Source organism: Pan troglodytes, chromosome 9 (genome assembly GCF_028858775.2).
Source record: "Pan troglodytes isolate AG18354 chromosome 9, NHGRI_mPanTro3-v2.0_pri, whole genome shotgun sequence".
Lineage (NCBI taxonomy): Eukaryota > Metazoa > Chordata > Mammalia > Primates > Hominidae > Pan > Pan troglodytes.
Genome location: NC_072407.2, coordinates 106,609,517 through 106,623,551, shown reverse-complemented (window position 1 = coordinate 106,623,551; position 14,035 = coordinate 106,609,517). Strand labels below are relative to the sequence as shown.

General features: G+C 37.0%; 1 long non-coding RNA gene across 3 annotated transcripts in view; it reads left to right on the top strand.

Moving 5' to 3' along the window:
• The window catches only part of LOC104001310 (uncharacterized), a 49,579-nt gene extending 36,041 nt beyond the window's left edge, over positions 1-13,538 (top strand). The window contains exons 3-5 of one of the 3 annotated variants that reach the window (XR_010147660.1): positions 914-954; positions 4,375-4,458; positions 9,474-13,538. This is a non-coding gene — a long non-coding RNA (uncharacterized LOC104001310). The remainder of the gene's footprint in view (positions 1-913; positions 955-4,374; positions 4,459-9,473) is intronic. The other 2 variants (XR_010147661.1, XR_001707520.4) reach the window with 2 other exon arrangements.
• The last annotated feature ends 497 nt before the right edge of the window (positions 13,539-14,035 follow it).

Sequence of the window (14,035 nt, the reverse complement as noted above, 5' to 3'; positions counted from 1 at the left end):
ATGATGAGGTTTTTAAACTATTTTTTTCTGTGACTGTTTAATTATTTGAGAAGATGTACACATTTAGATTATTTAGTCATTGTTGAGAATTGAGAAATATCAATTCAATGGCAATACTCAAATATAAAAGATTTTTCTTTATGTATTTATTATTAAAATTAATATCTCCAATAAAATATAATAAATATTTCAAATTTATGTTCATAAAACTATCAGTAATCCACCTATTTTAAAATAAATCAGTGGCCATTTTTGAAATTTTTTCTAAGTACAATAATTCTACTTACTTAATAACATCATCTTTCTAACTAAAGAGAGTGCATGTAATTAAAAACAGTGTGGAGCTAATCACTTCTGAGACTGTCTTCCCTAGGCCTGTCAGGTTTGTCCCACACTTCCTGTTTAGGCAGGTCTCAGTGTGTCAACCTTTTGTGTAGCTATCCATTCTGACAGACCATTAAATATGCGGTCCCCCAACTAGATAAATGTGTCTATACAGATGTTGCTCCAGTGTCTCCTGGCACATAATTTATTTCCTGAGAGTAGATGAGGAACTCTTACAAGGAGGTATTATTATTACTATTATTAGGGCTAACATTTATCGAACCCTTGTTAAATGTCAGGCTCTATGCTAAGTGACTCATGTACAATTACTCTTATAATCTACTCTAAAACTAGATTAAATAGGGTCTATTATTATCCCCACATTATGGGTAAAGAATGGATCTTAGATAGGTCACATAGCTGGTAAGTCATAGAGCTGGGATTCAAACTGAACCCAGAACTCTATGTGAAACTTCTTCCCCATGTTTTCAGATTCTGACTACTAGTTTCTCTCTCCTCTGTTTTAGCAAAGGATTTTTTTTTAATCTTTGCATTTGTATTTTAACTTTTATTTTTTTCTCTTATAAAGAGAGCCCATTTTGCCTAAACAAGAACCACGATTATGTAAAGGTAAGTACTGAATGAGAAATTTTATATTGTATTACTAAATGTGCTTTCAGTCCAGAGTCATGACCTTATGACTCATGCAGCCAGACACAGCGATATGATAAAGATTTGGCTTGTTAGGGTGATATAATTGTGACATCTCTGTTACCCTAGAAATAAGTTGAGATTAGAAAGCACAGAGAATAGCAAAAAGGAGTTGCCCCTTGAACATAAATGTTTGGATTTTTAGCTCTTCTCAAAAATGATATGAAGGCAAAATAATTTTCCATTGTAGAGAAAAATAGCAGGACAGTGATGAAACATAATCTGACCTATTTATTTTTCAATTTTTCCAAAGAAGTCATAAACACCTCTAAAACACATGTATACTGGTGGTGTTAGTCAACTTATATCACTGTCTGTGAAGACGATGCAGCAAATTCAATGAAAGTTGTATACATCATGGAAAAGTTTGAATTGCATGAAGAAAAGAAGCTGACGGAAGGTGGAAAATATTTTCAATACTTAGCAATTTTGAAATACACATTATTATTAACTATAGTTAACTCATTGCTCAGTAGATCTAAGAGAAACTTCGTACCCTTTGACCAACATCTTCCCGTTTCCCCCATCCCTAGCCTCTGGTAACCACCATTCTGCTTTCTGCTTCCATGAATTCCATTGTTTTAGATTCCACATATGAGTGTTTGGCTTATTTCACTTAGCATGGTCCACCATGTTATCAAAAAGAACAGAATTTTCTTCTTTTTTTCAGGCTGAATAGTATATCTCTAATACTATTGTGTATAGACTATAATTTATTTACCTATTCATCCATTGATGGACACTAGGGTAGATTTCATATATTGGTCATTGGGATTAGTGCTTCAAAGAACATAAAAGTGCAGATATCTCTTTGACATACTAAAGAGAACTGTCATATGATCCAGCAATTCCACTTCTGGGTATACATCCAAAGGAGCGAAATTTTTAAAAAGAGAGAGTATTTCATCATTTCAATCTTATATTCATGTAATGAGAATGTTAGTTATCATCAGGATCTCCTATTATCAAATTGTAGTTTACAACAGAGGTCAGCAAATCTTTTCTACAAAGGATGAGCTAGCAAATATTTTAGGCTTTTCAGGCTAATTGGTTTCTGTAAAAACTGTTCAATTCTGCCATTAATAGCATTAAAACATCCATAAATAATACACAAAAAATGAGCATGGTTGTATTCCAATGAAACATTAAAAAGAAAAAAACCCAAATAGCCTATAGGCCATAGTTTGCCAATCCCTGGTCTGGAAGAGAGATACTCAGAAACACAAATCCTCCAGGTAAAAATAACTGAGACTGCTTAATGTCAGAGCCTTACAAGATCATACTGGGTAGCTTATGAAAACTGTTGCTAAGAAAGTTTGTGCTAACATTCTTCATATTATTTATGGGTATAAATACTGAGGGGAAAAAAACAAATGTATTGTATTAGCTTAAGATAATGAGATCCAGTTAAAAATGAGAAATATTTAACAAAGTCAAGATGATCTCATTATACTGCTGGTAAACCTAAGTGATTATTACAGATTCTGTGACAGCATGAGCAGGAGAACATCATGAGTAAATATATCCACTAGAAATATATAAATCAGGTCTGAGACCATTTCAGAATCTCAGATGTCTGATCATGGGCAATTTCTAAGCTCTTCATTGAGGTCCTTATAGACACATTTCCCATGTCCACCCTTGCTACTCTTTGCTTCAACATTTGCAGAAGATTTTAAAAGTCATGTGCAGTTATTTAGCAGGCACGCGCACCTATGCATATACACACATATGGGCAAAGAAAAATGCATGTATTATTTGAAGAACTAGCATCTCTATGACAAAGGAATCATGGAGGATACAGATTTGAGGTTCAATGACTGGAGAGAAAGAGGCTGTCTGTCCATCAAAGCACTATCCTTATTGATACTCTAGTCACAGACACTTTTGAAAGGTCTGCAGTTACTCTTTGACCACACTTTATCTGCTGAATGATCTCAATTACTCTGAAGACAAAGGAAAATATGACTAATACATTCTTTCTCTGGGCACAGGAAAGCTTATAATCCTACCCAGTCATCCAGAGGTCAAAATTGGGAAGATTTTATTTTTTAAAAAACTTGTTACCAAATCCGCTTTTCCTCATGTTTTCCATGCATTGTGAACTATGCTGTCATCCATGCGATCACACAAGTTAGAAATATGAGAGTTGTTTCTTTCTCTTATCCTCCTACTCTTCATTTTCAAGCCCTGACATCTTGTAGATTCTATCTTCAAACCACTCCTCTGTACAAACACTGCTAAAGTCTTTCTTATCATCACCATTGCATTTTTTTTTTTTTTGAGACAGACTCTCACTCTGTCACTCAGGCTGGAGTGCAGTGGCATGATCACGGCTCATTGCAGCCTTGACCTCCTGGGCTCAAGTGATCCTCTCACCTCAGCCTCCCGAGTAGCTGGGACCACAGGTGCATGCCACCATGTTGGGCTAATTGTTGTATTTTTTGAAGAGACAAGGTTTCACCACATTGCCCAGGCTAGCCTCAAAGTCCTGGGCTCAAGCCATCCACCCACCTCAGCCTCTCAAAGTGCTGAAAGTGCTGGAATTACAGGCATGAGCCACCCCACCTGGCCATCATTACATCTAATCTACACTTGCGGAATAGTATCCTAAGATACCTATCTCTTGTCTTTAAAAATCTCGATTTCATCCTTTACATTGCTGCCAGAATTGTATTTTTAAAAGGTAAAGCTGATTATGTTCCCACTTTAAATGTTCCAATAAATAAACCATGCATGTAGGATAAATTTCAAGCCCTTGGCATAGCATACTTAGTTTTCTGTAGTCTATACTTGGTCCAAAAGGCAATAAATGTACCAGCCCTCTTTCCTGTGGAAATCAGCCCTGTCTCCCTGGCTACAAATTGGTCTAACACAAAACTCATCATACCTTTTCATGTTGATGGGTCCAAGGAGTTGGTGTATGACCCAACATGGATCTATCAGAGTCCTCTCCTAAAAGTTTCAAACTCTAGTTGGGAAAAGAGTATTCCTTTCATCTCTGTTCATACAGTTAAGAAACTTGAGTCCAAAACTGAGGTCTGTTTAAAAAAATCTCTCTTCTACATTCCTCTTGTGCAATATTAGAAAAAAGAGTAGAGTAAGATACTCTACAGATAAGAGTAAAAATGAGAAGTGGACACCATCCTGCCATTTAAGTCCCTGGCCACAGCTGTCCCTAAGCCAGTTTCCATTTACCCTAACCCACTCTGGTTTTCCATCTTGTGATATGATCCAGTGAATTTCCTGTTTTAGCTTAGACTACTGTATTACGGTATTGCCACTGTGACTAAAAAAATTTCAATTAATGCAAATTTACATTTCTCTCTCTCCCTTTAGTTCTTTCTGTCACCTCTCTGAAGACCTGGTTCATATCTGCAGCTGCAACTCTATCCCTGAACTCATCTTTGAAACTACCCAGAGGTCAGAGGCAAAGGCCCACCATACTCTTTTTTCTTCTTTAATTTTATTCTTTTTTTTTTTGAGGGGAATTTTATTCTTATCTTACCTAATGTTGACTTCTTTATTTTTTCGAATCCCAACAGATAGACTGTCAGGAGCTTTAGAGCTTTACAACAGGATCTTCCAAGTGCCCTGAGAGGTCATGATGGAGCCAATAGAAATAAATCACAAAAAACAAAGCCAGAACCTGGTGGGAGGGATGCTTACAAAACAACATAAACGAGAAGTTGTCTGAAAAAAAATTGCATGGAAGGAAGAAGAGATGAGATAAGGGAAATGAACTCATAATAGCCCCAGTTAAAATACTTGCAGTAAAATATCATTAGTACTACTTGATGTTGGTGAAAGGCTCTAGACTCAAGTCAGAAGGCCCACGTTGTTGCTGTGTTGAGATTCAGTTTTCTTTTCTATCATTGGGTATTAATAACTTCTATGTGATGTCAGAGTTATGATGTGAAGTTAAAATAACTAATAAATGGGTAAACCCTGAAAATTTGATAGAATTTTGTGAATGAGAGAATCTTACAAATACAGTACCTGAAACCAAAAGAATTAAGTCTCAGCTTGAGGAACATCAGATACTAGGGCAGGCTAATGGGACAAAGGTCTCATTGATCTGCCACCTTCAGTCACACTGAAATGGGGCTATATTTATTTATTTACATACCTACCAGTACTGCCAATAGTCAAAATAGTACTACTTTCCAAGTTATTTAACTTTTTTAGTATAACAGAAAAAAAATCATTTCTAGTTTTCAAGGCATGGATTCAATGAGTAATATAGATTTATATCACTTGGTGAAGACATGGCAATTTCCCTGATACCACTGAAAAATAAATTTAAAAATGCTATTTGATACCTTCTTTAAAAGCTTTTTTGTTTGTTTGTTTCTTTGCTGAAATGGCAAGGATTGAAGATAATTGGATTTACAAAACAACATAGCAAGAGCTCCCAATTTCAGTATTGTGACAGGTCCATTGATAAAACCTGCTCAGGCAGAGACCAAGTTGGAAAGAAGGATAGGTTATTATTTTAGTTCTCCTGAGGTAAAATAAATATTCTTAAAAATGTGCATCCATCCATCCTCTTTTAAGTAGAGAGGTCATCAGTCTCTTTCCTTATTAAAATGAGCACAAACTGAACATGCATAGATTGATTCTCTCTATTCAGTTGCAGTTTGAAACTTAGCCTGCTACACATTTTAACAGAATTTTCTACACATTTTAACAGACACACATTTCTACACATTTTTAACAGACACATTTTAACAGACATTTCTCAATGTGGCTCTCTGACTTTATGACATCAGAGGAAGCAGTCTTCAACCTGGTAAAAAACGTAAAGAAAATGTAATGTCTACTTATAAACTTAACAAGAATATCAATGACAACTATTTTACCAATGAATTTAAAGATTTGGAGATTTCACATAATAGCCAGTAGCTCTTTGACATAGATATAAAGCTATATAATCCACAATTCCATTCTTTGCTTATTTTATGTTTTTCTGAAGTAGTTATTGAGCACCTATTGTGTGTAAAGAGCTGGAATGGACATAAGAATACAGAATGTCAATATGTTCAAAGAATGCCAAGTACAGGAAGAGGAAAGATGCTGAGTTCTTGTCTGGATTTGACTTTAATTAGTTTTATGACCTTGGTTAAGTCACTTCTCCCATGTAAATCATTGAACACTTTTTTATTGAGGGCTTACCATAGGTAGAAACAAGAATGACTGAGGAACAAATAAACCCGGCCCCAGCCTTTGTGGAACTGACATGGTAGTGGGTAAGATAAATATTAAAGAATTAAACACATAAACAAATATAAGTAAAGATTATATAAAGTGTAACCAAAAGTAAATAATGTTAAAGAGTTTTTAAACCTTGAGCTTCTGATTCAGTTGGCCAGTCATGGAATACTTATCCGAGGAAGCAAAATTTAGACTGATACTTGAAGGAAGAAAGATTGCTGGGTGTAAATAACAAAAGTGGAAGCGTAACAGATCTGAGGAAGTTCAGGCCAGTGTGGTTGAAACGCAGAGACCAAAGGGAAGAAGGCAAAGCATGAGACTTACTAACCAGACACTGCCCAAATCCTGCAAGGCCTTACAGACATGGTAAGAAGTTTTGAATATATCCTAAGTCAAATGAAAAATCACCAACAGATATTAAACAGCTGCATGACATGATCAGATTTGCATTTTTAAAGATTACTCCGGCTGTGGTGTAAATAGTGGATTGAGAGTAAGATGCAGCCATTCGAAATGGCAGACTAGTTACACACACTGAAATGTAATAATGCTGCAAAAAACATAATACTGAATGAAAATGGAAAAGACAGAATGTGTTCCAAAGCACAATACCTTTATATAATGATAGCTTGATGAAAACACATACAAATAAAAGATTATATATTAAACCTCTTAAAATGGTTGCTCTTGAAAGGCTAAATAGGGATAGCAATGGGGGTAAAAAAAAATAACTCAATAAAACAAGAGAGGGCTAATAAATGGACCAGCAACAATAGTAGGTTATATGCTAATGAGCATGATAAATTCTTAAGGGCCCTAGTATTTTTAGAATGGTAAATGAGCATTGGCTTCAACTTAATGTCACCAGGTGCTTAGCCTGTAAAAAGACAGTCAGGCTATCTTTAGAAGTTTTGAAGTCAGACATTGGCTTCTCCTCTCTAGCTATGAAATTCCTAGACTGCATCTGCTTCCAAGAGATGAAATTCCTAGACTGTATCTGCATCTGTTTCATCTACATTGAAAATCTGTTCTTGGATGTAGTCACCTTCATCAATTATCTTAGATAAATCTTCTGGATAATTTGCTGCAGCTTCTACATCAGCACTGGTCACTTTACTTTGTCCTTTAAGGTTATGGAAATGGATTTTTTTTCCCTAAAACCTCATAAACCAACCGCAGCTAGATTCACACATTTCTTCTGCAGTTTTCCCACCACTCTTAGCCTTCACGGAATTGAAGAGAGTTAGGGCCTTGCTCTGGATTAGGTTTTGGTTTAAGGGAATGTGTTGGCTGTTTTAATCTTCTATCCAAACCACTAAAAGTGTTTCTGTATCAACAATAAGGCTGTTTCCCCCTTTTAATCATCATGTGTTCACTGGAGTAGCACTTTTAATTTCATTCAAGAGCTTTTCCTTTGCATTTACAACTTGACTAACTGGCACAAAATTCTAGCTTTCAGGCTGTCTCAGGTTTCAACATAACTTCCTTGTTAAGCTTAATAATTTCTAGCTTTTGATTAAAGTGGGAGACGTGCAACTTTTTCTTTCACTTGAACACTTAGTGGCCATTATAGGGTTGTTACTTAATCTAATTTCAATACTGTTGTGTCTTGGACAATAGGAAGGCCTGAGAAGAGGGAGTGGAATGTGGGAACAGCCAGTCAGTGGAGAAGTCAGAACAGATACAACATTTATCAATTAAGCTTATCATCTTATAAGGGCACAATCTGTGGTGCCCCAAAACAATTAGAATAGTAATGAGAAGTGACAACGTGCTAGCAGCCCTCGCTCACTCTCAGCACCTCTTGGACCTCGCCATCCACTCGGGCCACACTTGAGGAGCCCTTCAGCCCACTGCTGCACTGTGGGAGCCCCTGTCTGGGCTGGGTGAGGCCGGACCTGGCTCCCTCTGCTTGCGGGGAGGTGTGGAGGGAGAGGCACGGGCGGGAACCCAGGCTGCACGCGGTGCTCGCGGGCCAGCGCGAGCTCCGGGTGGGTGTGGGCTCAGCAGGCCCCGTACTTGCGCAGCTGGCCCCAGGCAGTGAGGGGCTTAGCACCCGGTCTAGCAGCTGCAGAGGGTACGCCAGGCTACCCCAGCACTGCTGGCCCACCGGTGCCGCACGCGAATTCTCGCTGGGCCCCAGCCACCTCCCCGTGGGGAAGGGCTCGGGACCTGCAGCCCACCATGCCCGAGCCCCCCTGTGGTAGGATCCCACATGGCTGGAGCCTCCCCGGCGGGCGCTGCCCCCTGCTCCACAGCGCCCAGTCCCATCAACCACCCAAGTGCTGAGGATCACGGGCGCGCAGCATGGGACTGGCGGGCAACTCTGCCCGCGGCCCTAGCACGGGATCCACTAGGCGAAGCCAGCTGGACTCCTGAGTGGGGTGGGGTCTTGGAGAACTTTTATGTCTAGCTGGAGGATTGTATATGCATCAATCAGCACTCTGTGTCTAGCTTGGGGTTTGTGGATGCACCAATCAGCACTCTGTATCTAGCTAATCTGGTGGGGACTTGGAGAACTTTTATGTCTAGCTAGAGGATTGTAAATGCACCAATCAGCACTCTGTGTCTAGCTAAAGGTTTGTAAACGCACCAATCAGTACTCTGTGTCTACCTAATCTGGTAGGGACTTGGAGAACTTTTATGTCTAGCTAGAGGATTATAAATGCACCAATCAGCACTCTGTGTCTAGCTAAAGGTTTCTAAACACACCAATCTGTGCTCTGTGTCTAGCTAATCTAGTGGGGACTTGGAGAACTTTAATGTCTAGCTAGAGGATTATAAATGCACCAATCAGCACTCTGTGTCTAGCTAAAGGTTTGTAAATGCACCAATCAGTGCTCTATGTCTAGCCCATCTAGTGGGGACTTGGAGAACTTTTATGGCTAGCTAAAGGATTGTAAATGCACTAATCAGCACTCTGTGTCTAGCTAATCTAGTGGGGACTTGGAGAACTTTTATGTCTAGCTAGAGGATTGTAAATACACCAATCAGCACTCTGTGTCTAGCTCAGGGATTGTAAACACACCAATCAGCACCTTGTCAAAACAGACCGATCAGCTCTCTGTAAAATGGACCAATCAGCAGGATGTGGGTGGGGCCAGATAAGGGAATAAAAGCAGGCTGCCAGAGCCAGCAGCGGCAACCCGCTTGGGTCCCCTTCTACTCTGTAGAAGCTTTGTTCTTTTGCTCTTCGCAATAAATCTTGCTGCTGCTCACTCTAGGTCCACGTCACCTTTAGGAGCTGTAACACTCACCGCGAAGGTCTGCAGCTTCACTCCTGAAGCCAGCGAGACCACGAACCCACCGGGAGGGATGAACAACTCCGGACGGGAGGAATGAACAACTCCAGACGTGCCATCTTAAGAGCTGTAACACTCACTGCGAAGGTCTGCAGCTTCACTCCTGAAGCCAGCATGACCATGAACCCACCAGAAGGAAGAAACTCTGAACACATCTGAACATCAGAAGGAACAAACTCCAGACACGCCACCTTTAAGAACTGTAACACTCACCGCGAGGGTCCGCAGCTTCGTTCTTGAAATCAGTGAGCCCAAGAACCCACCAATTCCAGACACAGTAACACCAGTTATCACTGATTGCAGTTCATCATAACAGATATAATAAGAATTTAAAAGTTTGAAATATCATGAAAATTACCAAAATGTAACACAGACACATGAAGTAAGCATTGGAAAAATGGCACCAATAGTGTTGTTTGATGTAGCACTACCATAAATCTTAGATTTGTAAATAACAAAGTATTTGTGAAGCACAGTAAAGCAAAGCACAATAAAAATGACGTGTGCTTGTATTTTAAAAGAACAGATTGAATTGGGAAGGGTAGTTGAGGAACTGGAAGCAGAGAGGACAGGTACAAGATTCACGTAGTAGTCCAAGAAAATTAAAGCAAGTAGAAAAACTAACAGAAGTTCAGGATAAAAGATTTTGAGGCCTTAACTACACATTTCCAGAAGGAATGGAAAAAGGTCAGAAGTGAGAATGTGGAAATATCCTCAGCTGATTTGACTGTAAGTAGAAAGTGTTGGCATAAAAAAAATGGATGAAGCCAAAAAACTCATGGAATGATGAATAATTAAATAAATTGAGGTCTCCTTATCAAAAACAAAAATGAAGACATGTAGATAGAAATTCAATTTATATGTCTTTACTCTGTAAAGCTGGGAGAATACCCAGAAGGTATTTAGGAAGTATGTGATAAAAATTTAAGATTGGAGTTAATGAACCAGAGATAGGCATGAGACACATAATAGGTAATAATACAGGTTAGCTGGTAAGATCTTTGGAGCACAGCAAACTTGGATTTGAGTTAGTAATAATAATTATGCACTGCACATTTTAGCCTTTATAATTTTTCACTGGTTCTTCCACTTAATAGGCATCTTTTAACATCTATTAAGTGTAGGAAAATACTAAGAGCTGGAGATACAGCAGTAATAAATAAAGTTTATTTAAGTAAGTGTAAAGTTAATAAAACACAGTCCCTAATCTCATTACTCTTACACTGAGAGATTTACACATTCAAAATTTACTGAGCACCTATTGGGTACAGAGGACTTGGATGGGCAAATGAATACAATATGTCTCTTGCTGTGTTGTTGGAACAAGTGGAATGCTGGGGACATCCAAAGAAAGGAGACCACATGGAGGAGGTGATATTGGATCTTGAGGGATGATTAAGAGTCATCAAACAAACGACATTTATATATATATTATAATATCATCTCCTGTAATCCCGCTCACACCCTGTGAGGACCAAGTAAATATATTAAAGATGTATTTCTTATAGAATATTCTGAGCAAGATGAGAGAAAGGATAGTATGATAGCCCTGTCAGTCCTTGTATTCCTCTCCCTAATTTCACTGTTTTGTTGAAAGTGTTTGTTTGTTTTTTTTAATAGTTTTTATTTTGCATTTAGCTCTAGACAAAAGAACAGTACTATTCCTTGAAAACATTTATTCTTTAGGGATATGAAGTGGTATGTTTGCCCAACAAAATACACAATTTCTAAAATATTATGACTAATTCAAGCAAATGTATTCTCTAAAGAAAAATTTCCACTTCACTTTGTCTACATAGAGGTAGATTTAATAAACAAGTTATAACAAAAGTCTTCTGTCAGTATTTTTCCTCAGCACTATTTTAAAGGGTGGTAAAAATTCTTTTCTTTGACAAAAGAGACTTTTTCCTCTTTTCCCCCAAGACACTAATGAATATAAATGTGCAAGTAAAATATTTTCACTTAGATTCACAGTGTCTGACACTAACATACTCTAGAGTATTTAAATTTTTCCTCAACTTAAAACTAACTGCCAATTTTTAAAATGTTAATTATTATTCCCCAAATTAAGTAAGAATAATAATTTATTTTGCATAGCAAGCATTGTGCCTTCTAAGAAAAGAGGCATTTTATTTTCTGTTTAACTATCTTCTTTCTGTCGATCAGTGTCAGTAGCTTGTCAAAAACAAGTCAAGGACAACCTGCTTTGATATCTATGCAAATAGGATTCAATTATCCCCAATGAGTTTGCAAAACTTGCAGAAGTCATTAATTTGAAAAACATGAGGATTAATGCAGGGGATTTGGAACCTATGTCAAAGACGTTTTAAAATTACTCCCATATAAACTTTGATTCTTAAACGCAGAAAATGCCTAATGCAGCTAATTTTAACTACTATGAACTATAACTTACATAATAAAAACACAACTGGCTAACATTATTATCCTCTTTCTTGCATAATTTGTCTAAAAATTAACATCTCATGCTTCTCTTAACTGAAGAACTTCTTTTAACATTTCCTTTATGCAAGTCTGCCAATAATTAATTCTTTCAAGTTTTTTTATTTTGCCTGAAAAAAGTATTTATTTCTTCTTCATTTTAATATAATTAATAGACTATGTTAGCACAGTTTTAGATTTTCTAAAAACTTGCAAAGAAACTGCAAAAAGTTTCTGTGAACCTCACCCCCAATTTCTCCTATGATGAGTATCTTACATTACTATAATTGTTACAATTAATGGATTAATATTGATATATAGTTACTAGCAAAAGTCCATGGTTTATTCCTTCTTTATTTATTTATTTTTAGTTTTTATGTAACATCCTTCAACTTTTTGTTTTTCTTCAGGACACTATATTTTCTTCAGTATTGTATTGGCAATTCTAGATCTTTTGCCTTTCCATATAAACTTTGAAATACGTTTGTCAATATCTCCACTATACCTGGCTGAGATATTGATTGGGATTGTGTTGAATCTATAGACAAAGTTGAGAGAAAGTGACATCTTAGCAATACTGAACATTCTAATCTATGAAGATGAAACATATCTTCATGTTCTTTTATCTTTTTTGATTTATCAGAGTTTTGTAGTTTTCTCCATATGACACCCACACATTTTCATGATGTTTACACCTAAGTATTTATTTTTCTTTTTTGGTATTATTGTAAAAGTTATTTAAAAGGCTTACTTTTTTATTTCAAATTCTGAATGTTCCTTACTGGTATACAGGAAAACATTTGACTTTCGTGTATTTACTTTGTGCCCTGTAACCTTGTTAAATTTGATCATTACTTCTGAGTATTTCTGTTGATTCTTTGAGAATTTTCACATAATATCATTTTAAATAAAAAGACAATATTATTTCTTCCTTTCCAGTATGTATGTATTTTATTTTCTTGTCTTGTTGCAACAGATAGAACTTCCAATGTGATATTAAGTAGGAGTGGTAAGATAGACATCTTTGCATTTTCCTGATACTTGTCAAGAAATATCCAATTTCTCACCACTAACTATGATGTTAATTGTTCATTTTTTTTGTTTCTCACCACGAAGTATGATGATGATGCTAAAGTGTAGATTTTCTGTTAGCCGTAGGTTCTTTACCAAGATGATGACATTCCTCCCTCTTTTTTAGTTTGTCCAGTATTATGATAGCCCCCCTCCAAATGGCACTCTTTATTTCCATCACTACATTTTCGATTTTTGGAATTTCCTTTTGATTATTTCTTAGAAGTTCCATTCCTCTGCTTACATTACCCATTCGTTCTTGCATATTGCCTACTTTTTCCATTAAAGCCTTAACACATTATTCATATATATTTTGAATTCCATGTCTAATAATGCCAACATTTGATTTATATCTGAGTATACTTCTGATGCTTGTATTTGTGTGTGCATTTTCTAGCCTTATGATAGTCCCTTTAATTTTTTTTGGTTGAAAACTGGACGTTTCTATCAAGTCATAGGAACTGAAGTAAACAGACCTTGAGTGTGAAGATTTATGTTCATCAGCTAGATGTTGAACTTCGTTTAGTGTTTTCTCCAGTAGTAAGTGCTAAAGTCATGAAGTTCTCCTAGTGTCCTTGTTTTGCCTCTCCTCCTGACTTTGAACTTCTTATTCAGCTGTATCCCACTGTTATTACACTGAATCCCTGTTGCTGTGGCAGTAGGTTGTAGGGCAAGAGAAGCCTCATGTAATCTGATGATTAAGTTAAACCTCTGTCTTTTAGTGGGCCTCAGTCTCTGGGATATAATCTTTATTTTCCTTAGACAGTACATCATTTTTTTAAAAAATGAAGAATGCTCTTAATGTATTCCACAATGATTACTCCTTACCATACTCTCACCAGAGTCAGGACTAGATCTCTATTAATAGACTTTTATCATGATAACGTTGTGCAATTATAAAGGTAAAACCTATGAAAATGTGGGAACTGAAATTTCTAAGACATTCTGGGCTCAAGTGATCTTCCCAACTCAGC